This window comes from Musca autumnalis, unplaced genomic scaffold (genome assembly GCF_047663935.1).
Source record: "Musca autumnalis isolate F117 unplaced genomic scaffold, ASM4766393v1 scaffold_2, whole genome shotgun sequence".
In the NCBI taxonomy this organism is placed as follows: Eukaryota; Metazoa; Arthropoda; class Insecta; order Diptera; family Muscidae; genus Musca; species Musca autumnalis.
Window position 1 is genome coordinate 263418281 of NW_027411755.1, and position 25592 is coordinate 263443872.

The 25592-nt window shown below is 36.0% G+C and overlaps 1 protein-coding gene and 1 long non-coding RNA gene across 4 annotated transcripts in view; one reads left to right on the forward strand and one right to left on the reverse strand.

The window, feature by feature from the left end:
• The window catches only part of LOC141391988 (uncharacterized), a 281949-nt gene that overhangs the window by 129598 nt on the left and 126759 nt on the right, over positions 1-25592 (forward strand). The gene's annotated exons all lie outside the window — the stretch shown is intronic.
• The window catches only part of LOC141391989 (uncharacterized), a 265489-nt gene that overhangs the window by 89345 nt on the left and 150552 nt on the right, over positions 1-25592 (reverse strand). The gene's annotated exons all lie outside the window — the stretch shown is intronic.

Genomic DNA, 25592 nt, shown 5'->3' on the forward strand with positions numbered 1-25592 from the left:
CTGGTAAAAAATTATGTAACATTTGAAATATCTCACTTTGTGTAAATGATACGGTTATTTGTTTAAACGTTTCGTGAAGGCAATAATTCTACCTACCTAACAAAAAAAAATAATAATAATAATGAACACAATATCTGTCAGAGTATCCGAGAAATAGTTATTTCTTTCTCAAACAAATTGCGAAAATTGTATTTTCTACACACATATTTTGGCTTCCTTAGATTCAATATAGAAATTAACATGCGGTGACTACAAAAAATTGAGATTTTGGCCAGGAAAATCAAACCATTGTGCGACGTCGATATTTAACCTTTAATTAAATTAATTGAACTTATCATGACCTAAGGAGTTTTGTATTGAAAAAGTGATATCTAGCGAAGTACACACACATCAAACCAATATGCTACGATCGTTTCGCTGGTGGTTTAAGCCAGCTCATCAGGCATATTTAGATGTGGTGCGAGACAAAGACTGAGTTTGAAAACTTGTATATATACTAAACTTATTGCAAATTTGCAGTTGTGAAGTATTTTTGAAGCCTTTTTATACCCTCAGCCTTTAGGCTAAGGAGGGTATATACACTTTGATACGATGAAAATGTGCCTCATCGAAATAATGGTTTTAGACCCCAAGTATGTTTGGACGAAATGTGTTTCAGACAATTTGGAGTCGATCTAGCCATGTCCGTCCGTCTGTCTGTCTGTCTGTCTGTCCCGCTGGCTGGAGCGCACGATAACTCTCGAACGGATGAACCGATTCTGTTCAAATTTTGGCTTTCGTAATATTTTGCCCAAACTTAGTTTAAGTTCGAAGATGAGCTATATCGGTCCACTCCCTTCGGTACCTCCCCCACAAAAGTTCGAAAATGTTCGGAAAGTTTGTGCGCACGATAACTCTTGAAGGGAGAGACCGATTTGGTCCATACTTTGTATAGTGTAAACTTTCTACCAGAGTAATATGAGGTTCCAATATGGTCTCAATAGGCCCACTCCTTCGGGTACCTCCCACACAAAATTTCGGAAAAATTCAGTTTAGGGCCATCTCTCGAATCGCTTTGATTTTTGTTTTAGCAACTTGTATTCACTGCCATCCATACGACGGTACAAGTTTCATCAGGCGCAAGTCCATACTTCCTGAGAAAATAGCATGAAAGTTGCAAAAAAAACCCCTATGACACCGTGTAAGGTGGTTGGAGCGCACGATAACTCTCGAACGGATCTGCCGATTCGGTCCAAAATATGGTCTTAGTAATATTTTGTCCAAACATAGTTTTAGTTTGAAGATAAGCCATATCGGTCCACTCCTTCAGGTACCTCCCCCACAAAAGTTCAAAAATGTTCGGAAAAACTGTTCGTACGGTAACTCTTGAAGGGAGTGGCAGAATTGGTCTATACTTTACACATCCTAATATATCTACCCGATATAGATCAGGTTCAAATATGGACTATATTTGTCCACTCTATCCGGTACCTCCCATACAAAATTTCGGATAAGTTCACTTTAAGACCTGATATCGAATTACTTTGATTTTTGTTGAAGCACCTTGCATTCGCTGCCTCATGTACGATGGTAAATTTTTTTTAGGGGCAAGTCCATAAATCTTGAGCAAACAGCCCGAAAAGTGTAAAAACCCCCTGTGGCACTACATGTTGCGGCTGGAGATCCACTTCCATAACGGTCAATTCGATCCGTTCCTTTTAGTATCTCCTCCGCAAAACTTTCGATCTTTAATCCTAATCAACATTTTTGTCTGTTCAAACGCCCAACATTTTTAAAACCCCCTAAATACATACGTATTTTGAGAAAAAATTGTTTCAATATACACAGGCTGAGGGTATATCTCTGTCGGCAAAGCCGACTGATACTTTTTTACTTGTTTACTATGAAGTTAACCTAGTGTCTCTGGTCTTCCTCGTATCCTTCTTCAATACACACACACATATACAATCAAAGACTTTTTTCTTAATGAATTGCAATGCCTTCCAGTTCAGAAGTTTGATAGATTGGCACTGGCTTATAACGCTAAGACCTCGACAACATTGTCTGTTTGTTGGAGTGGACCAAGGTTCAAAGTCAGCTCATCAGGCATATTTAGATGTGGTGCTAGACAAAGGCTGAGTTTGAATACTTGTATAGATATTTGCCGTCCACGCAGATTGGCCTTTGAAGGATTTTTTCTTTTAAACACAACAAGTACTGTTTTACCTGCTTGCGCAAGTACACATGATTCGCACAGATAGTTTAGTATAACTTTCTTCCACCGGGTCAAACTGGAGCTTTTTTAGCTTTTGTTTTAATTTGCGACTAACTAAAAATCCGAAACTAACCTCCTGCTTTATATAACGACAGCTATAAGACATGATAGGTGCTGTGATGACGTCTTCCTCAATCCATCGTATTTCCTATACGGCTGTAATATCGGCTTTCGAAGTACGACCCTGAAAAAGTTATTGAAAACCATTATAGCCGATTACAGCTCTGGTATAAATACAGTCAAGGGACCGACGGAATTTGTCGCTATAGCCGATATGTCGTTATAAGAGATAGGGCTATAAAGGGCCCCGGAGATTTGGGACTTTTGGATATCGTCGTTATAACCGATATGACGTTATAAACGACGACGTTATAAGCGATTTCGACGGTATATTTCAAAATACACTTAAAAAGAAATTGGTCCTTAACAAGAACTGTTCAAAGATAAGACCGTTCAGCCAATATTGTTTTGGCTCAATCATTATGTTGTTTAGGTTTATTCCATAATTGAAAAAAAAACATCTACACATTTAAGTGCTCCAAAAACTGTTTCCATGCCAATTAACAATTAAAATAAAAAAACATCCAATTCACTTTCCATTTCATTGATCTGTGACACACATATTTCTCATTCACACCATGCTTGGAAAATTCCAATATGTTTATTTATTATTAAAATGACAAAACATAATTTCTCTAATTTGTTTCACAGCTTTTCTTGCAACCCATTTTCGTGTTTATTGCTATTGTTGTTTTATTTGTTTTAATTAATTTTTCTTTTTGGCTACACAAATAAAAGCGAAAGTGCTCCTTGGTTGGTTGGAAATAGAAGCTGCATTCCCTCAATATATTTATTGGTATTCTCATTCTCAATTAAATTTAAATTTTTCAACAAGTAATTGTTGTCGTTTTGTGTTTTTAAGACTAATTTGTAATTCGATACTTTTAGTTTTTGGCCTGCCTTCAAATACCCATCGCTGTGGGAAACTCTCCATGGAAATGATCATTGAATCATTCGTCCATTTAGATTCGTTCGATCATTGATGAAAAAGTTATTGTTATTTAGACATAATATCCAATGTTGGTCTCATCAATCACCTTGTTTATGTTCCCAATAATATAATTTAAACACCGGCATCTTCAACATCGGCGGCGTCATCAGTGAAATAAATTTTGACTGATTGGCAAGTTTCCTCTGCTTGCTGGTTGTATCGGTCGGTCGGTCAATGGGCAATAGTAAATGTTTGGCTTTATTAACAATGAAAATACATCAAAATTGAAAAATAACATTTGCTCTTCAATCATTTCGGTTGCTGCGCTTCTGCTGTTGATGCTCCTTTCTTTTTTCTCTCAGTCATTTGAATGAGTGAGTAGTGGTCTGCTGGCGTTAGATATCAACACAACCAATCATACAAACGATAATCTGCAGATGGATAGATAACGCCCTGTTCACGAAGCAATAGAAAAAAGTTATTGACAGGTAAATAATGGGGTTTTATATTGGTGCTATTCCTATTGCAACGTCAAACCGCCGCTGAAGGGGATTAGGCAGGTGATATAATTAAGGTTGTAAGTAGAAAAAACAGGCAAATCATTTTGACTAAGAAAGAAAAACGAAAACATTACAACTACAACATTTGGAACGGCCATGGGATTAAAATGGAAATTTAGTAATTTGAAACACTGGGAAATAAAAGATGTTAACCCTGAAGATGGGATTAAATTTAAAATGAAATGTTTTTTTGGCGATTGTAACCATGGGATTAAATCTATTTTAATATTTGAAAATTATCACATTTTGTTGTTGTTTTCAGTTAAGTTCCTAATATCAAATAACTTATTTTAATGACATAAGTTTTGATTTTAGTAAAAGTTAAGGATTATTTTTATATTCTCTGCCTTTAGGCTATATACACTTTGATACGACCAAAATTGTGCCTCATCGAATTAATGGCTTTACACCCATGTATGTATGTGTACACGAAATCCGTTTCAGAAAATTTAGAGTTGATTCATGTCCGTCTATCTGGCTGGCTGGTGGGCGCACTCTCTCACACAACTCTAGAACGGATCAACCGATGTGGTTCAAATTTTGGATATAGTAATATTTTGTGCAAACTTAGTTTAAGTTGGAAGATTGACCATATTGGGACACTCGGCTCCCCCCACAAAAGCTCAAACATGTTCGCTAAAATGGTGCGCACTATAACACTCGAAGAAAGTACCAATTCGTGCTATAACTTTGCATGTGGTAATATTACTTCCAGGCATAGTTCAGGTTTGAATATGGACCAAATCGGTATACTCCTTCGTGTACCTTTCACTCAAAATTGGGAAAAATTACAGTTTAATAGTACGGTTACATTAGAGTTTTTTGCCGGGTTAACCCATTTCATGAGGATTTATTTGACGTTTGCGTTATGGAATTGACATTTGAAACCCAAACCCGCTGTGTTAATCCGGTTAAGTGTAACCGGAGTATAACAACTCGTTCCTGGATCAGGGGCAAGTCCACACTTTCTGAGATAATGACCCAAAGCTCCAAAAAAGCCTGCCGGCACCAACTAAACTGGGTAGTACGTATGATTCGAAAAGGAGAAACCGATTTTGTCCAAACGTTGTATTCCTTATTACTTCTTACAGATTCGGATTATTTCGAATATTGTCTGCATCGGACCGCTCTTTCGGGTAGCTCCCACACAGAGCTTAGAAATTTTGTCGTCTGGGCAAGTCCGTACCTCCTGAGAAATTGGCCCAAACACTCAAAAAAGATATATATACTGTATCACCTCTCACAACATGAATTAGCCAGATGTGCACAAAACCGATCATCAAACTTCCACATACTGACACCATCTGCTACACTTTTTTATTCTCGCAAATTGCAAATTTTGTTTAAACTTTTTTAAGCGCATTCTCGAAGTTCTGTGTCATTGCGTGCTGGCGATAATTATGAACTGTGTTCGTGGATGTCATTCAAGAAAAGTGAGTATGGGTTGATAGGTGATGTTTATGGAATTGAAGGGATTGCAGATAGGTATTAGATAGGGATTCCTCCATAAATCCATTGGGCTCAAATCTGTGGGATGACCTGCATATGGGGCACATTTCCTTAAGGCCCTGGACTATCGTGGCTTGATACGTGTGGAGGTTTATTGAGTTGTCAGTTCTGAGTTGTGCTCGTATGATTCTGGTGCTTATGGAAAATGCTGCTGTAGGACATGATAGGTTCAAACCTATTTATAGCTGCTTGGGTATGAATCGACCTAAGTTAAGTAGCAGATGATAGTTTGTAGATGGCAGGTCGAATGAAATTCTAGATGTTGGGCCCGTATAGTCGGAGGTCCTTTCAGGACATATTAGCTGATGGCAAGTCAACATGAACCGTCATGTTATGTTGCAGAACTGTCATAATTATGAGTATAACCTGATACGAGTCCAAGATAGTGCGACGACGTCAATTATAAGTAATACTCTCATGTAATGTTGATCACTGATGTGGATGGTCTCCGAATAAGAAAAATAACTTTTTTTATATCAATGAGTACAAACTAATTCGAGATTCGAGGACATCAATTAAATATAAGTAACGCTGTAGTGTTATGTTGATCACTGTCGTGTTATGTTGCTTACTGTCATGCTATAATGCCGCGCTGATGTAGATGGTCCCCGAAGAGCACAGTCTGATTCGTAGCCAAGATACTCAGATAACGCATTGAACCCTATGTGTGCAGGACACGTACCACGGTTTCTGGTGCACAGTACAGTGCATCTTCGTGCAATAATAATGCTAAACGAAATCCGTTTCAGACAATTTGGCCATGCCCCTCCGTCTATCTGGCTGGATGGAGCGCATGATAACTTTACAAAGGATCAAGCGATTGGGTGAAAAATTTGACCTTTTTAATATTTTGTCCAAACTTTTTTTAAGGTCCAAGATGGTTCAAATTGGTCCAATCCCTCGGGTAACTACCCCACAAAACTTTTCGCTAAAATTGCACGCACGATAACTTTCGAAAACAGTAAACGAGACATTGATGAGGGACTGATATGTACTCTATCGGTCCACTCCTTTGGGTACCTCCCAAACATTGTAGTTTCAGAATCCGCAAAAACTTCCCAGGTGTAAGCACCTTCCATTTAATGTTGCTTCAAAAGCACCGTGCAAGTTAAGCGGACTTCTAATATATTTTAAAGTATTAAGTGAAGTGTTAATGTCCAACATAATTCATAATCACAATTATAAGGCATAAACAATTTTGCAGCCTACTCTCTGCTAACAATAACCAAATATGACCTCAGCTTAGTAATACTATTCTCGAGTTACCCCTTAACATGATTGTAAATTTCCGAAAATAAACCATAAAACGAAAGATTATGTTTTTATTTTCATATTGAAGATTTGTGTTAACCGTTTTTTATTAGCTTACAACTCCCGCCGGCCAACTCAAAACTACCACACTGACCCAGTTTACTAAAAGACTCCCTCCCACCTCTGATGCATTAGCCAAATATGGTTCAGCCAAAAAGATAAGTCAGTATCGGCTTACATTTAATCACAAAGAAAAAAATCAAAACAAAACTGGTTGCAAATCAAAAAACTCGGTTAAGATCAAGGTTTGTCTTCTTCTTTTTCTTTGGGATTATTAAAAATGCATTATCAAGTTTACAACAACGACGTTAATGAGTACACATGAAGAGAGCAAATTAAGCACAAAGAAACCTGTTTGTGGAACTTTGGCTACAATGATTTATTCCATTCCATGGTGATGCGGGTTGTAATGGCAACAATAAAAATCACAGCACAGAGATAAGGGCGGCGGCGGCATTCCCAAATGAATCAAGCAGAAAATCTGTGTCAGTTGTGTGTATTCTAAAGCTGCTAATGAGTTTTATTTTGTTAAAGCTCAAGATGTTACAGAAGCCCAATATTCTCCTAGAAAATACTGATAGTCATTCAATTTTTAGCATTCTTTTGATTTAAAAACATCATGACTCAAAGGCCAGGTTTGGTCAATCACATTAGTCGTTCACAATGTTTTTATTATACGTCCCTGCATAACCACTGAATTCGAAATGAATGGCACATGCTGTTCCGTGGCATGCTGTTTGCGGTCGGTCATTCATGCGGCTGTATGACCTTTTGTTTTTCCCCTTATTTCCGATGTAGTAGCATATCTGCTCTGCCGTTCCCATTAGACTATTGCTGTTTACTCCCTCCCGGCGGGCAGTCGTTATGTGTGTGTGTGTGTTTGTATAGACCAATATACAAATTTAAACAAATTTAAATTATTTCCATAATTGGGTGTCTGTTTGTTTGTGTTCATTGTTGCAGCAGCAGTAGTGATAACGATAACCTATGACACTGCGGATTGAGGATGTTGTTTGTGTGCATTATCTCAATATTGGGTGTGTGTGCCGTTATGACGAAATGTTATGGGATTTTCCCAACAGCCAAGGGCAATTGAATGAATATGGACGATCGATTTAAATCAACGAAATACCCAAGATAGCTGAATCGTTCTAGCCACAAAAGGCCTATAATTTTTGCTCTTTACCGAGTTTCAGTCTGCTTGCTTAAAACCCACATTATGTCATGTGTTATCATTTCACTAATCTGCCTAATAAGGTACTTATCAATTTTTATTTTTGCCAAATCGCAAATTAATGATGCCAACTTTGAAATATAAATGGCGTGGAATGCAATCCATGAAATATGAAATGATATAAAACAAGTAAAAAGTCGTTAAGTTCGGCCGGGTTGAACTTTTTATACCCTCCACCATAAAAAAAGTCTTAATTAAAATGGAATAATTAGGGTCTTTTCAAAATTTTAGGTGGAACAACTTTTCGAAAATGGATAGACTCCTACTGCCTCCCACTATTGCTTAAATTACACTGTGAATACAAATGTTGGGGCAGAGATAATTCTTTTGGAGATGAAAGCCCTTCACCTCCATTTTGTTGCACAGTGTTATCTAATCTAATCTAAAAAAATGTGTTCAGCTAGGTGAAAGGTACCACCTACGGGGCTATATCAAAGAGTCAACTTATCTTTAAATTTTTGGCGGAAAAGTTTTATAGCTGCAGGGAACTTCAAGAGTCAAATTGAGGGTAGTTTCCTCAAAAACAATGTAGACCCTCAAGAATGGACCCCGAAAATCGGGAGGTACATTTATATGGGGGGATATACCAAAACATGGACCTATATTGACGATTATTTTTGAATAGACAAAATTATAGATAAAATTCTCAAAATATGGATCATTACAGCTAGTTCGGTTAAAAATTGGAGCATACCGTTATATCGGGCCATACTAATACATGGACCTATGTCACTGAGAACTTCAAATGTCAAATTACAGCTATTTCGGTTAAAAACTGTAGCTAAAATTCTCAAAATACCGAAAAGCGGGAGGTACCGTTATATGGGGGCTATACCAAAACATGGACCTATATTGACGGTGTTTGGTGGAGACGTTTCATGAGCACTGAGAACCTCAAATGGCAAATTACAGCTAGTTCGGTTAAAAATTGTAGCTAAAATTCTCTAAATACCGAAAATCGGGAGGTACCGATATATGGGGGCTATACCAAAACATGGACCTATGCCCATATCCTTTGGGATATAAGTTTGTTGATCACTAGGAACCCTAAGTGCCAAATGTGGCGAAGAACGTCAAAATACCTCAAATCCGGAGGTACCGTTATATGGGGGCTATACCAAAGAGTGGACCGATATAGCCCATCTTGGAACCTGACCTGCCTATAGAAAAAATACCCTCGGGTGCAAAATTTCAGCACTCTATTTCAATTATTGCGGACGCTAGAGTGATTACAACAGACGGACAGACGGACATGGCTAGATCGTCTTAGAATTTTATCCTGATCAAGAATATATATACTTTATAGGGTCGCAAATGATTAGTTCGATGTGTTACAAACGGAATGACAAACTTAATATACCCTCCATACTATGGTGGAGGGTATAAAAACGACAACTTATTTGTGAAGCCGCAATATATTTTTAACAATATCTCGAAGGATATTTACTTTGAAAAAAATCGAGCTTAAAAAATTTATTCATTTTAATACAATATTCACCATTTGTCTTTATTCACTACCCAAATGCTGTACAATTTAAAAAACCGCCCATTAACGCTCTATTTGTCTTCTAAAGCTTCTGCTGTTGTTGGGATCATATATGTCAAGGGTGTTTAAAACACAACAGTTTGTGTTTTGTTTATTTGGGGAATTCTTCGCATTCATAATTTATGAGAAGATTCAATTTGGAAATTTATTTGATAATCAGATGTGTTGTTGTTGTTGTGGGTCAGTAAGCTGTTGTCTTGGGAAACCAATCAATAGTTTAGCTCTCCTCCCCTGAACATACAACAGAAGCATTATGCTATGATATGGTACCCAATAAAATCACATTAAATTCAATCAGCAAATTTCGATAGCCCATAAATTATTAAGGCATTTGAAAAATCACTGAGATTTAATTATTATGGCTGAGAGACAAGCAGTAGCATGAAGATTATCGATAACAACAAGCATAATTCATAAATTTCCTTAAAATTGTTTCTCACAATTTTTGAAAACTAAATTATTAATTCCCGATCTTTATTCATTCCATCCAATATGTCTCTATACTAATTGTAACCCTAATAATGTACAATAATGGATGAAAAGTGTTCAAGAGCATGGAAGTTGGAGCTCTTGAATACAATTTTGAACTGTAAGAAAAATTAGCTGTGCACAATGCACTAAATGTTGTATTTTAGAGAACTATTTGAATTGACAATGCTTCGTTTGCAACCTCACAGTTCATTGATAAAATTGTGCCTAACTGATATGCATACTAGTATGTAATCAATAAAACTGCCTTTTGAAAAGGATCGACGTTTTAGAACTTCGAATGCAGTCTACAGCAAAATTTGTAGTCGACGTTTATCATTACTTAAATATTCCGCCTTAAAGTATGCTCATCAATTTATTTATCATAGACTACTATTGCCCAGTTTTCCGGCACTTATATAGACTTCCCCAATAATAATCTGTATTCGATTCATTATTGGGAATGGGCTTTATTAAAAGCAAATGCTTTTAATTAAATCGTTTAATGGCTAATCAGAAATGTTCATTAAATATGCCAATCATTTGATTGCTTCTGGGCACACAAATGATTTTTCCAAAGAGATTTCGCTTAACACTCCCTCTTGAGCACTTGTCCTATTTAAAAAAAAAATCTAGCAAAGATGCCAAGGAGAACATCAAACGATTGATTTGTGGATTTTGTGGGAGGCTTCTATTGTTGTGCCTTTCTTGTATCTTTACTTGCGGAAGGCCAAATGCATTTGCAACTTTTGCCATTTTATTGGTATTTACAGAAGAATGGTGCTCAAAGAGCAACATGATTAACAGTAAAAATGTTACTGTTTTCAATCCTCAATCTATGACTTGGCCTGTCTATCAATATGTCTCCTCAGCTAATCAAGACATTTGTATTCCAATTATATGCAGCAATTGGTTTGTGATTGTTGTACTGGGTAATTGTTTTTTTTTAGCATATTTGCTACAATTATTATTTCGTCTGCATTCATTGGAACGATGGTCTATGGGAGTTATGGGAGTGAAGTGCTTAACTTGTAACTTTGAATTTGTGATTTTTTGTTCGTTTTTTAGCAAATTTATGCCAATTGTTTTCAATGCGTTTTGCATTGCAAAGTTATGAAGAGGGAGAAAAAAACACACGAAACGCACTAGAATTATTTAGCGGCCATTAAATCAAACGTCTGACATTTTGTCAAGTGCGCCGACATGCCACAAGTCATCAGAATTTGAACCGTTTGACAGTTCTTGATTGATTCCAGTACTCAATTGGAGTGCCAGCCATAATGCCATAATAAATGACTCCATTTAATCGCTTAGATGTTGAGTGGTTAATCCGCTGCACAAAATCAGTCATTGTTCATACTGTCTGCCTGACATGTTGTTTTGTTGTAAATTGACTTATCTAATTTTAAATATTGAATTGCAAAGAATTCATGTTGACGACCGAAGGAGGTTTACCATGAATTATTTATGTTCAATGTTATTATTTGTGTATTGTTTTAGATTTAATCAAATTAGAGAAATATTTATTTATGTATGCATGTTAACAAATGTTGTGATATTTATAAACATATTTTGAACTAATGTTTATTGTTTGTTCTACAACAGCCTTGTGGAACAGGCAAAAATTTATATTATTGTTCAAGGGCACATTCGCTTATTGAGGGAGGTTAAATTGATTATCACATGTGGGCGGACATTAGCATATAAACTAGGTCGGATTTGAAACAGTTACTTCGACTAATTGGTGTTGTTTATTCTAGTACTCTTAAAGAGAACTCCCCTTAGTTCACATCGTTTGCCGATATTGTAACGGACTGAATCTCTGCAAAAGTTTCCATATCGGTCCCCTCCTTCCCTTAAAATTGTGCGCACGGTAACACACGAAGGGAGAACCCGATTTGGTCCAAACTATGCACATTGTAATATATATTCCAGGCATAGATCAGGTTCGAATATGGATTATATCGGTCTACTCCTCCGTGTACTTCCCACCCTAATACAACGTAGAATTTTTTCGGGGCAAGTCCATATTTCCTTAGGGAATGATACAAAAGCATTTAAATACCCTTCCGGCACCAGCTAACATGACTGATAACTTACGAATTGAGTATTCGATTTGGCCGATTTTTAAACATCGTAAAATTTCTTTCAAAAGTAGATGGAGTTCCAAGAAGATATATATCAGACAACACCTTCTGGTACAACCCTCACAAAACCTCAACATTTTGCTTAAGTGCAGTTTTAGTGTTGTTTAAAGATAGTTTTCACATTTTTAACAATCACTTATAACGATATATTATGAGCATGTTCATGCTTCTTGATAAGTGATTTAAAAAGATTTGGAAAAGCCGGACAAAAAGCTCAGACAACTCCTTTCGACTCCAATTTAAGTGCCCTTCGTAGATTGATGTAAAATATTCATGATAGGGAGTGTTTCTGAGGCTGATTATACGTTACATAATTGTTCCTTTAAGAAATTAAGCAGGCTACAGCCTGATTGCAAGACTCCAAAAAAGATTCTGTTCGTGAAACCGGTATTTGATTTGCTCATAGATTAACCTTTTAATTCACACAGGCTAAGGGTATAGGTCTCTCGGCAAAACCGACTTATTCTTTATACCCTCAGCATTTATGCTTAAGAGAGTATAATTATTTTATACCCAAGTACCCTCCGGTTCATCTCAATAGAACCAACCAATTTTGCCTACAAATACCGTTATATCTAACGATAGGAGAGGAATTGAAAATTATATTTTTGTGGACATGTAGACTACATAGTAGCCGATGTTTTCATTACCTAACCTATTTTACATATGTGTTATAACGTTATATATAATATTATATAATACTTTTTACTCGCTTTATGGAAAAATTTCAAAATATTGGCATGTTTTAATGGTTCACCAGGACAGAACCACCATAAGAATTTGCACAAATCCTTTGTCAGATGTGAAAAACTTTTACAAAAAAGTACTTATAATTAAAAATAAAGACCGTGAGTGTCCATTGCCAACAAATATTGGGCAAAAAAATTGTATTAGGGTCTTCGGATATGATGAAAATCGATGCTTAGAGCTCTAAAAGGATTGTTATGAAGAAATCGATAGAAACAATTTACAAAGTCAAAATTGTATACTGAGTTAGGTTCAATATTTTTAAGACTACAACAGAAGTACAAACAAGTCACATTTTATAGCTTTATAAGTCCGAAACAGAAGAAATATGGTAAAGATAACTCAAATTTCTGCATTTCCAATTCAATGATTAATATTTTATGTGAGGAAAATGAATGAAAATCGATGGGTTGCACGCAGTTTCGTTGGCTGTAGACATCTGTCTACAATGTCTGTCCGTCTGTCAGGCTGGCTGGAGCGCACCATAACACACGATCGGTTCAAAATTTGACTTTCGTAATATTTTGTCAAAATTTAGTTTAAGTTCGAAGATGGGCCTTAACGACCACAAAAGTTAAATTTTTTTTTAAATTTTGCGCACCATAACTCTCGAAGGGACTAACCGATTTGGTCCAGACCTTGCACGTCGTAATATTTCTACCAGACATAGATCAAGTTCCAAGATGGGTTATATCGGTCCACTCCTTCCGGAATTTGTGCGAACGATAACTCTTGAAGCAAGTTACCGATTTGGTCCATACTTTGCACATCGTGAAATATCTACCAGACTTAGATGAGGTTCCAATATGGACTCAATCGGTCCACTCCTTAGTGTACCAGATGTTAGACAGATGTTGTTTGGACGCGATTGGCTCAAAAATGTTGCACAGTGTAATCATGGGATATATGTCTATTCTCTTTTGAAAAATATGAACCAATTTCAAAATAATCTTCTTTAAAGCAAGAAAAAGTTACTTATATTCTTACTTATATTGGAGCGCAAGATAACTCTCGAACGGATCTGCCGATTCGGTCCACAATTTGGTCTTCGTAATATTTTGTGAAAACTTAGTTTAAATTCGAAGATAAGCCATATCGGTCCACGCCTTCAGGTACCTCCCCCACAAAATTTCAAAAATGTTCAGAAAAATTGTGCGCACGATTACCCTTGATGGGAGTGACCGATTTGGACCATACTTTACACGTCCTAAAATATCTACCAGATATAGATCAGGTTCGAATGTGGACTATATTTTTCCGCTCCTCCCACACTAAATTTTGGATAAATTCACTTTAAGACCTGCTCTCGAATCACTTTAATTTTTGTTGAAGTAACTTGCATTCGCTGCCGAAATTACGGCAGTAAAAGTTTTTTTAGAGGCAAGTCCATACTTCTCAAAAAAACAGCCCGAATGTTGTAAAAACCCCCTATGGCACCATATGTAGTGGCTGGAGGTCTCGAACCGAATACTGCGTTCGTCCACACTTTGGATATTGTAATATTTATTCGAATATAAGATGAAATTCGAAGGTGGTGCTTACAGGTCCACTCCTTCCGGTACCTTCCCCACAAAAGTTCGAAAATATTCGCTAAAATTGTCCGCGCGATTTCTCATAGACGTAGCAACCGATTAGGTCCCAACTTTGGTTCTCTAAATATTGTCGAAACTTAGTTTATGTTTAAATTTGGGCCATATCTGTCCAATATTTGTGGTACCACCCACACAAATGTTCAACATTTTTGTGTGGTTCGAGGATCCTTTGGACATTTTTACAGAAGGTTTTCCTAGTGGCCCTGTTTGCAGCAATATTATGTTTTTCGTGGCCTATCTATCGATATCCCCGGAGGTTGGAGGTTTGTGGCTTTGTAGCTTGCGCATACCTTCCTCTCCCCTTTCTATGGGACATAGCAGACTGAGGTTTCAGTTGTTGGTTATGCGCTCCCCAAACCAGATTACGCTTATGAGCTGATGCATACACTTTATCCGTATTTCGCTACCTGTCTTGAACTGTTTAGCTAAATGGGCATCAGTTTCTGCGGCCTTAATGTTCTTAAGCTGAACTTTTCTTTTCTGAACTCCCGCTGGCTAGGTGATATAAATTCAATACCGTCGTTTGGAATTGGTTCTTCGATATTTTCTTCGTAGAAGTTGTTAAAAACCTTCTTCCAGGCCCTCAGTTACCTAAATTCGTTTATTATCTGTGCAGAGGAGCATTATTATTTTTACAAAAGTTCGGAAATTTTTCTTAATAAGTCGATTTTAGGGATTTAGAAGCGTTTTTTCCTTTTCCCATAAACTTATTTTTTTTTTGTTTTCAAAGAATATAATATATAGGAACACGCACATCCACTCCCTAAATTATTTCGATCAAATTGTTAGTTTTAATATGCTTACTATTTATTGTACTCAATTCGTACTTTAGAAATCATTACAGTCAATACTGGGGAATCTTTATTTAAACTACTTAATATTCCGAAATGCTGAACTAGATTGGTAATCTCAAGTTTGTTGATTTTAGTTCAGTGAACTAAAATTAACTTTATAGACTGACTTAAATGATATGCTCCTTCTATTGAATCATTTAATTGAACCAGTTCATTACTAAACTACTATAGATTGAATGAAAGACTTGACAATACCTTTCGATTCATGGCAAAAGTGTATAAAGATTCACTGTTGCAATGTTTTTAATTACCTGATTTCAATTCACCATTTTTTGGAAAATATTAACAATATGTATTTTCAATTGGTAAAAAAAAACTTTCAAAACTATTAAATTTTTATAGCTTACTTATCATTTATTTATGGCAAGAAACCATTATATAATACATTTTTAATTTAATGTCTTTATGAAATTCAATACTAGTGAACTCAACAATTCGTGAGTGGTATTTTAAATGTGCAATATTTTATAGCTTGACGCCTCAAACATAGTTTATATAATCCAGTACCCTAAATACGTTTCTAGTATTTTTTTTTATTTTAAGTAAATGTTTGTTTATTTATTAATAGCTTGACTGAATTTCACCTTAAATAGAAAAATAATTTCAAAATAATAAACACTAACAAGTAAATTGAATATTTTTCGTCATTAAATAAAGAAAAGAGTGCTGCTGGTGTCACTAAATCTCATTGTAATGCAACACTCATTAAAGGAATCGTTTTAATGTTTCAAATTGTACCACAACCAGCTTGACGACTAATTTACTAATATAATTTAATATCAGACATCACTTTTGATATCAGCTTTCTTGAGACGTATCATCAAACCATCAACTTTTTTGTTTGTTTCATTTCGTTTTTATTCAATTAAAAAAATCACTTCGTTTTTTCAATTTCAAGTTGGCGATAATCGCTATCAACATCATCGACAACTCGCAATAAACCAACAAATGATCCATCATCCTACGTTTGGAGATGCGAGATGATAATCATTAATAGTGCAACCAACAAATAAGTGGCAAGCGTTTGTTGCCGACATACAAATGATATCCGCAATAAGTGGACCCAAGAAAGTTAACTCCTGGCCCACAAACAGCTTTTTAACACGTTCAAATGAACCGCCGCCAGTGTTTTTTCCCTCAATCTTTTTTTATTCCTACTGTTGTTGTTGTTTTTTCTGTAATTAATGCTTGTTGTCGCTGCCAACAAAGTGCAGTTTTAAAAAATGTACACATTTAGTAGTTGTATTGTTTCGTTGTTGTTGTGCGCTTATTTTGAATTGTTGAAATTAAAATGTTTGTCATTTTTGTTGAAATGCCCAGCCGCACATAGCGCGCACAGCAAAGCTCAAAAACATTAACAAATTACATTGCATTGCCGTTTTCTTATCTCTGATAAAAAGATTTGCAATACCCGTTTGTCACTTGCTATGCGTATCTGCTGAAGCTGTAATCATGGGGGACTTACATTTTGTCGTCATCGTCTGTGAAATGGAGGAGAGACAATCATAGATAAGTTTTTTTTTTAAAAATCATTTAATTAAACAAATTGGACAGTCGAGATTGTCGGGTCAGGAAAAGTTGTCAATTTAATGAAAATATTCCTCACTTTGGATTGTCAAAGTTAAACATTTGAAGTGTTTTTTTTTTTTGGTTTTCAGTGGAATATTTATCTTTTAAAGATATCAACACCAGATGGAATTTGTTTCGAAACAAGTTTCATTGCGGAAATATGTAATTTTCTCACGATTGATCAACGAAAGCATAATCGTGTGTTGTTGGAATATTCCATGTTTGTTTTTAATCTGGTTCATCAATTTTAAGTTGGGCTGCCATCATTAAATCGGATTTTTTTGTATTGAATTAATGTTGTGAATGTCATTGACAAATAAATATTGGAAAATTCAAGAAAATTATATACTTTGAGGGATAAAGCAATGAGTTTAAACCGTGTTTTATCACCTTGATATTCATAGACTCGGAGGTGGTATTTCTTGTTTTAACAGCTGATCTTGTAGCAGTTAATGTTATACTGCCTAAATGTATCAATTTCTCAGAAATTTCACACACAGGCATGGGACGAAACATCTTTTATCATAATGAACTCTTGAAGGAGATCTTAGGTCGATGAATAGGTGAAATGTTTCGATCTGTCTTGTAGAATAAAGATCTGATCTGTGCTGGATTTGTCATGTTCAAACCCGCATTGGGGTGGTCCGAGGCGAATGGTTCTGTCATGCACGTATACTTCTTTGTCCACTCTACACACGCAGATAAAAATATGAATAATCCAACCATATTCGAAGAGCAAAATATGTATTGTTAAGATATTGTTAGATTCCGTATGTAGCATTGTGAGTCCAACAATCGTTTTTGTCAATTACAACAATTGTTTTTGTCAACTGGACAATATTAATCTCTTTTCTTCGACAATTTTATTCTCTTTTCTTGGTATTCAATGCCGTCGTTAAAAAACAATTTTGGTGAGTTTTGACAGAATGATGTTATCTTTGTTTTTTGTGTATGTGCACCATAAGATTCTTGTTTTTATATGTTTCTTCTTTTTCATTCTTTGGTTTTTGATGGCTGAGTTATACCGGCACAATCTGAAAAGTATTTTTGAGAGGAAACTAATTTGTATTTTTTTCATATTTGTTATGGTTTTTTATTCCCTATGTTGTGGTGGGTGCTTTGATGAGCGAGCGCAATGGAGTAGTTATGTTGTCTTTGTTGTCAGTTAAAGCACCAAAACTTATTAGCTGATGCATACTTCTTATCAGTCTCCCACAACCGGGGAACTGTTCGGCTCATGTCACCCGGTTAATTACTGTTTTGGCCTCATCTTGGCCAGGTGGTATATATTCAATGGAAATAAATCCGTTTCAAATTGGTTCTTGGATATCGTCTTCGCAGCTAACATTTTATACCAATAACTTGCTGAAAACCTCCTTTCAGATTTTGAGTAGACTAATCATATTCCGTTTATCATCTGCGCGGTGGTAGCATGTGCCTGGCGTTTCACTCTCTGGTAAATTGGTCGGACATAATTCTTACTTATATACAACTCAAGTTGAGTACACTTGCGGTTTTCATCACGGTCCTCCTCTCTCCGTTTTTCCTGATATTTTCCCAGACACTTCGTTATGCTTATGACTGCAGCGTTGTTATATGTTGCGCTTTTTTCAGTAATGCTGATCACACCATGAATTTTTAAGCAGTGGCTTTTATATCTTCAGCCGTTATGCTAACGAAGATAATGGGCCTCATCGAAAAAATGGTTTGGACAAAATCCGTCGCTGGAGTCGAATTAATCCTATTCGTCTGTCGGCCTTGATGGATGGAACGCACGAAAACTCTCGATCGGATCAATCGATTTGGTTCAACATTTGAACAAGATCTATGGTGGGTCCGCTCCTTCGGGTGCTTCATACACAAAAATTCAGAATTGTTCGCAAAAGGGTTGCACACGAAAACTGTGGAAAGGATCACAGATTTGGTCCGTAATACGAGTATCATTCATCCAGGCGTAGATTAGGTTCAAATATGGGCTATCGGTTCAATCCTTTGATAACTCTCACAAAATATTTCAAAATTTATCGCACATTTGCAGAATAAGAATATCTCTCGGATCATTTCGAAATTGCTTGCTTGGTTGTTCTCGCGGTCCCTATAACAACGATACAATTTATTTAGCGGACAAGTTCATACTTTCTGAGACAACGAACCAAAGACTCTGAAAACCTCGTCGGCACCAACTAAAATAACTGGTGCTCATCCGTTAACTTACGAATTGAGTATCCGAATTTGCTTTTCACATCGTAAAATTTCTTCAAAACACACTTCTGAACAAAAATTGCATTTGAAAAAAGAAAAGTTCGGTGACTGCGAAGTCGCTCCACAGCCGATATGTCTGATCCACCAAAGGCGAAAAATGTCACATAGTGGTGGTTTTCTGTTTCACTCACAAAAATCATCAGTCATTAAGCTCGACTCCAACGAAATTAATTAAAAATTTCTGAAGATGTTGTCCAATACATACCATCTATATTGTACAACATCTTCAGGTACCACCGTAACAAAAGTTCAATATTTTTTTCGGGGATCCCATGGAAATTTTATTTTCCCGAAGGTACTCCTTTTGATCCTGCTTACAGCGATATTATGTTTTTCGTGGGCTAGGCCATGCTACCTGACATAATTGTCCAAAAACTTAAAATACTACGGTGACCAATACCCAGCAAAAAAAACATTCCCAAATGGGTTTTAAGAGTACTTTTTGGTAGTCGCAACTACTTAAAACCCCATATAAACCTACTGTTTTATAACTAGTTATGAAAAATAAACTAAACTAAATTACTTTTTGAACAGTTCAGGTGGAATTTGTTTTAAATTTCAAGTCCCGTCCCTTCATATTTTTGTTTTATTTTGCTCTCTGCTGGTTTGATCATGCGAACTTCTGATTTGTAGCCGGTACACTAGAGCAAATTTTTGCTCTAGCGACAGTCAGTGTGCGAAATTTATGCTCACTTGCTCTCAGTAAGCGTACTCTGACTGTCGCTGGAGCAAATATTTGCCTAATGTGACCTTACCTTTAGTCTTGTGACAAAAGTTTTGTATTGGTTTCTGCTTAAGGGGATCTGAAATGCATTTTTCCTTATTACCCAACTTAAATATGTTCGTCTTAAATTTTTTGAATATTCCGTTTAGTCGGTACGAATTACAACAACTATAAGCCAATCCTTTTTGTTCACAATACAATTCGTACTTGTTATCTTTCTAATAAATTGAATTTAATTCTTTACAAACTATTGTTGTTGCAGTTTTCTAAGACCTCCCAGATGTTTGAAACTTAGATAGCCAGGGTGGGAGTTGTTGCTGTTTTTCTATACTTTGAGTTCATGGACATTGTTGATGCTAGCCGGCATTTTTTCTATCGAACTGGTGTTCCACGATTTTCTATAGAAATCAAAGTTAGAATTTTTTACAATTAATTTCAAAAGTTGTAAGGGGTGGGGGCTTTGCAACAATCATTGTCTTGCCAGCAATTCAATCAAACAACAAACAAATAAAAAAGAGTTTGATGCAAATTCACAAAGTGATTGTTTTCTGCTGGCCCTGTTACGAACTGCTGTTCAGCAATGGAGTGAATGTGTGGCACACTTGTGTGCATCAAACTCTGAATTGCAACAATACAAACACACGAACTTGATAATTGATTGACGCAATTCCCTCATAGAGAGAAACAACATTTGCAAATATCGCTGCCCATAAAAATGTACTGGCATAGACAAATTGAAAAACGAATAAAGGCAAAAAAAACGCTCAGCAACAAATTGAAAAAAAAAACACAAAAACATCAAGACAAATGTAACAATAATAATAACAAAAAGAGCAGCAGCAGCAAACTGCCAACAACAGTTGTTGCCACAAAGTCTAGCACCGACGATGTAAACAGAAAACTCAAACGAAGACAACACCACCGGCACACATATCCCCCACATGCTAAAGTAAGCAGCAGCAGAAGTAAAACAACATGATATATTTACACATTACTCATACGCCCCCAGTTCTTCGTATCTCACCTCTTGTTCGGACCCCGGTGACTGTAGTCTACTGATTTTTTTCTCTTTGTTTTTCTCATGTTTTGTTTTTTGTTAGCTTTAACATTGCCGGTGATCTGACGTCTTCTTAAATAATATTGGCAACAGTGTCACTTTAAAGTTTATTGCCACCAATGACGGAATGTTTTGCAGTCATCAACGATGTACTACTGAAGGCCAAGCTGATACTAAGATTATCGCATCAGTCGCACCACCACCACCGCCAAAGTCTTCTTACAGCTTAAGTGACCGACCACATGCTGACACAAAATATATTCGTTGTTTTTAGTATTTTTTCGGTTTTGTTTTTCTTTTGCACATAATATCAATGTTGTAAGGATGCTGGTGCTGTTGTTGTTGGTTTTCGTTGAACAACTACTGCATGTTGAGCACAACATTTTCCAATTGAATTTCTGTTTCATTTTATGTTGCAATGTAAGTTCATGCCTGTGAAGTTTGTACATGCGATTATGTATTGAAGTTTTTTTGTTGTTGTCTAAGAGTCTGTCGTTGTCATGTGCCGGTAATGGTAAAATATTAAGTACTATTGTCCAAACAGTATTAGTTTTTTTAATGCAGTTTATAATTTTTCCTTTCATAAATATTATGAATTCAATAAGTTTCTATTTTAGACTACACGAACTGTGTGTTATTTGAATTTTGGAAAATTAATTTCAAGCTATACTCATTAGAATTTCAGACTGATTTGACATGTCTTGGGATGCTACAGCAATATACAACATCACAATGCAAATAAATTAGTAATCATAGAAGAGGAGTGGAAAATAAAATGAATACGTTGTAACAAAGGCAAAAAGGACTTCTAAAAATTGCAGTGCGATATATATATTGATGCATTTAGGGGTCATGTCTCCGGAAGTATTGGCTTCCCCCACGTCTCCGCACTATTAAATTTGTTTAGATCAATGAGCGACTGACATCCATACCCGCAGAGAAAAGATATTTTTCGACCTTAATTAATTCTCTTTCGATATTGTTGGAACAAGAATTTATATTTTAGTTCCAACAATTTATTTATTTTGTTCAAGCATTGTTATTGCAAATCCAAAAATATAATCTTTTGCTCCAAACATAACAAAACAAAACCAACTTGCGACTTTCCGCAATATTGTAAAAATCATTAACAATGCCAATGGTATGAACTATCATAATCTAGAATTACAAACACTATTGTCAGTACAGCAATCCCGTTACTGAAAGTTTTGATTTGATTGTATATAATTCTCATATACACTTTCCACATAACTTTGGTATAAATGCCAAGTATAATATTACGAGTATTGAAGAACACAATACATGATCAAGTTTTGCTCCTTTAACTGACAACAAATACAAACATAACTACTCAATTGCGTTCATCCAAACACCCACTCCAAATAACCCAGCAAAAATTCGGATCCGTTAGTTATTATGTAACTCATTACAAAGTGTGTAAACAAAAATAACTACTTACATTACTCCTTACTATGTAACGAGTACGGTGTCACAGAGCGTGTGTACTCGACTTTAAATCAGAGGGTTGTGTGTTCAACGCTCACCATCGACATGCGAGTTTTTTGTTAGCAAAATAAAAACAGTTGGCGGTGCACAGGTAAGCGTTTAAATAACCCTTAATGTTCGTACGCGCGGCATAGTGTGTTCGTTCCAACAGAGAGCAAAATAAAATAAAAATAAAAAGTGTGTTGAAATTGAAAACAAATTCTGCCACAACTGTTCTAAAAATATAACATTTGTTTTTTAGCATATTTTTCAACTTCTATTTGCTATAAAATAACTAGTTATTCAAGTGGTTATAGAATAAATAGTTATTCGCAGCGACACGCCCTTGTCTAAATAATGGGTTTGTAGGGGGTTTTGTTAGTAGTTACGACTAACAAAAAGTACTATTAAAAACCCATTATTTGGTAATGATTTTTTTCAGGGAAGGAATACCATAACAAATATGGAGAGAAAACACAAATTATGACGAGGCAGGTTTCACCCCAAAAACACTTCTCAGATTGTGTCAGTATAACTCAACCACCCAAAGAAGAATTAAAAAAGAAACGAATAAAGACAAGAATCTCATTTCTCCAAAAAAAAAAAAAAAAAAAAAAAAAAAAAAAATAAGGAGAAACTCATACTGTCATACAAACAAAACTCACCAACATTGTTTCTTCACCACGGCATCGAATACCGAGTGAAGACAATAAAATTGTCGAAGAAAAAAATTATATTGTCCAGTTGATAAAACTTTTAGTTGATATGACAAAAACAATTCTTGTAATTGACAAAAACTATTGTCGGAGTCACAATACTACATACGGAATCTGAAATATCTTTACAATTAGACAGCGGAATCCTATGCAAATGCATGTATGGTTAGGATGGTCGTAGAGAAAATCTGATTAGACAGAAACTCGTTTTATTACAAAATAAAACGAATTAGGCCCAGAAATTTTTGCATATTCTGCATATCGTGCATATTTTGACATATTTGTACATATACATAAAATGAGCATATGCAAAACCATATGCAAAAATATATTCAAGGATTTGTGGTCTAAATATCCCACCGAAATGGCTGAAATTTGGTATTAAGTCTTTGGTAGGAGTATGCAACATTACAACTGAAATCTGTCCGCATAGGTCCACGTCTTCATATAGCCCCCATAGAATGGTGCATACCGATATTCGGTATTTTGACTGTTGTAGCATCAATATCCCACCGAAATGACTGACTGAAAATTGGTATTTAGTCTTCGTTGGGGCTATAAAACACTCCACCTGAAATTTGTCGGCATAGGTCCACGTCTTCATATAGCCCCCATAGAATGGGACCTCACGATTTTCGGTATTTTGAAGCTTGTAGCCTCAATATCCCACCGAAATGACTGAAATTGGGTATTTAGTTTTCGTTGGGCGTATAAAACTTCCCACCTGAAATTTCTCGGTATAGGTTCACGTCTTCATATAGCCCCCATAGAACGGTACCTCCGGATTTCTGGTATTTTGAACGTTGTGGCCTCAATATCCCTCCGAAATAGCTGAAATTTGGTATTAAGTCTTCCTTGGGGGTATAAAACTTTCCACCTGAAATGTCTCGATATAGTTCCACGTCTTCATATAGCCCCCATAGAATGGTACCTCCCGATTTTCAGTATTTTGAAGGTTGTGGACTCAATATCCCACCGAAATTACTGAAATTTGGAATTTTGTCTTCGCTGTGGGTATAAAACTTTCCACCTGAAATTTGTCGGTATAGGTCCACGTTTTCATATAGCCCCCATATAACGGTACCTCCGGATTTCTGGTATTTTGAAGGTGGTGCCCTCAATATCCCTCCGAAATAGCTGAATTTTGGTATTAAGTCTTCGTTGGGGGTATTAAACCCTCCACTTGAAATTTATCGGTATAGGTCCACGTCTTCATATAGCCCCCATAGAATGGTACCACCCGATTTTCGGTATTTTGAAGGTTGTGGCTGTAGTTATACATTTCTGTATTTTATTGACTTGTCTGAAGAGAATTTTAAACAGAAAAATTGTACACACAAAAATTTTTGTACCTATTATGGAAATATTTGTTGCATAAGAAAGTATGTAAAATGCATAAATTTTGCATATGCAAAAATTTATGCATTTTGCATAATTCTGCATATGTCATATGTTTCGATTGCAATGTAATCAGAAGCCAAAAATATGCACAGTCTCAAAATTTGACATGAATCGGACCAAAAATAGGGGTTGCATAAAATTCCGCTGTCTATTTACAATACATATTTGGCTCTTTGAATATTGTTGGATCAATCATATTTTGTACCATTATGTCGGGAAGCATGGAATTGTCCACGAAAAACATAATATCGTTGTACCACAAGGAAAACCTTCGGGAACATTTCAAAACTATCCTCGAGCCGTCTGTAAACGGTGCCTAAGAGAACATTTTTAAATTTTGTGAGGGAGGTAGGTGTTCGATATAGACCTTCATGGAACTTGATATACGTTTGGAATAAATTTTTCGATGTGCAAAAGTTTTGCGCAAATCGGATATTCTATTCATAAGTTATCGCGCTCATCAGTGATTTTAGTTGGAGACGGCTTTTTGAGCATTAGGGTAGTATGGACTTGCTCCCGATAAAGTCATACCTTATTAATAGGTGCCACAAGGATAAAGAGATCTGAGACTTGTGCTTAAACGGCACGTTTGCAACATTACTCGAACCTGATCTATGTCAGAAAGAAATGTTAGGATGTGCAAGGCTTGAGCTAAATTGGTCATTCTTGAAAGTGTTATCGAGCGCAGCGTATTGGTAGAATTATTTAAAGTTTTGTTGGGAAAGTACCCAAAGGAGTGGACCAATATGGCTCATCTTCGAATTTTATATAACTTTCAACAACATTTTGCATGGTGCAAAGAATAGACATGTTGAGCAGTGCGACGGACGTACAGGGGGCTAAATAGATTCAAAATTGCCTAAAACGGACTTCGTCCGAACTACTTAGGGACCAAAGACATTATTTTGATGAGGCACATTTTTGCGCGTATCAAATTGTATGAGGGTATAACGAGTAGCTAATTTGCCAAAAAGGCCATTCAAGATCATTTGCATCCATTTTGCTCGGTTTGTATGATTTTTGTTATATAGTATTATCATATGCTGCTTTTCCTAAACTACTTGATTTTAAAACCATCCATACATACCTATGTCCACACAACATCCCCGAAGGGACAAGAAGACTTTTCTTATATCAATGCACGTCGATTCATATCGGTTCAATG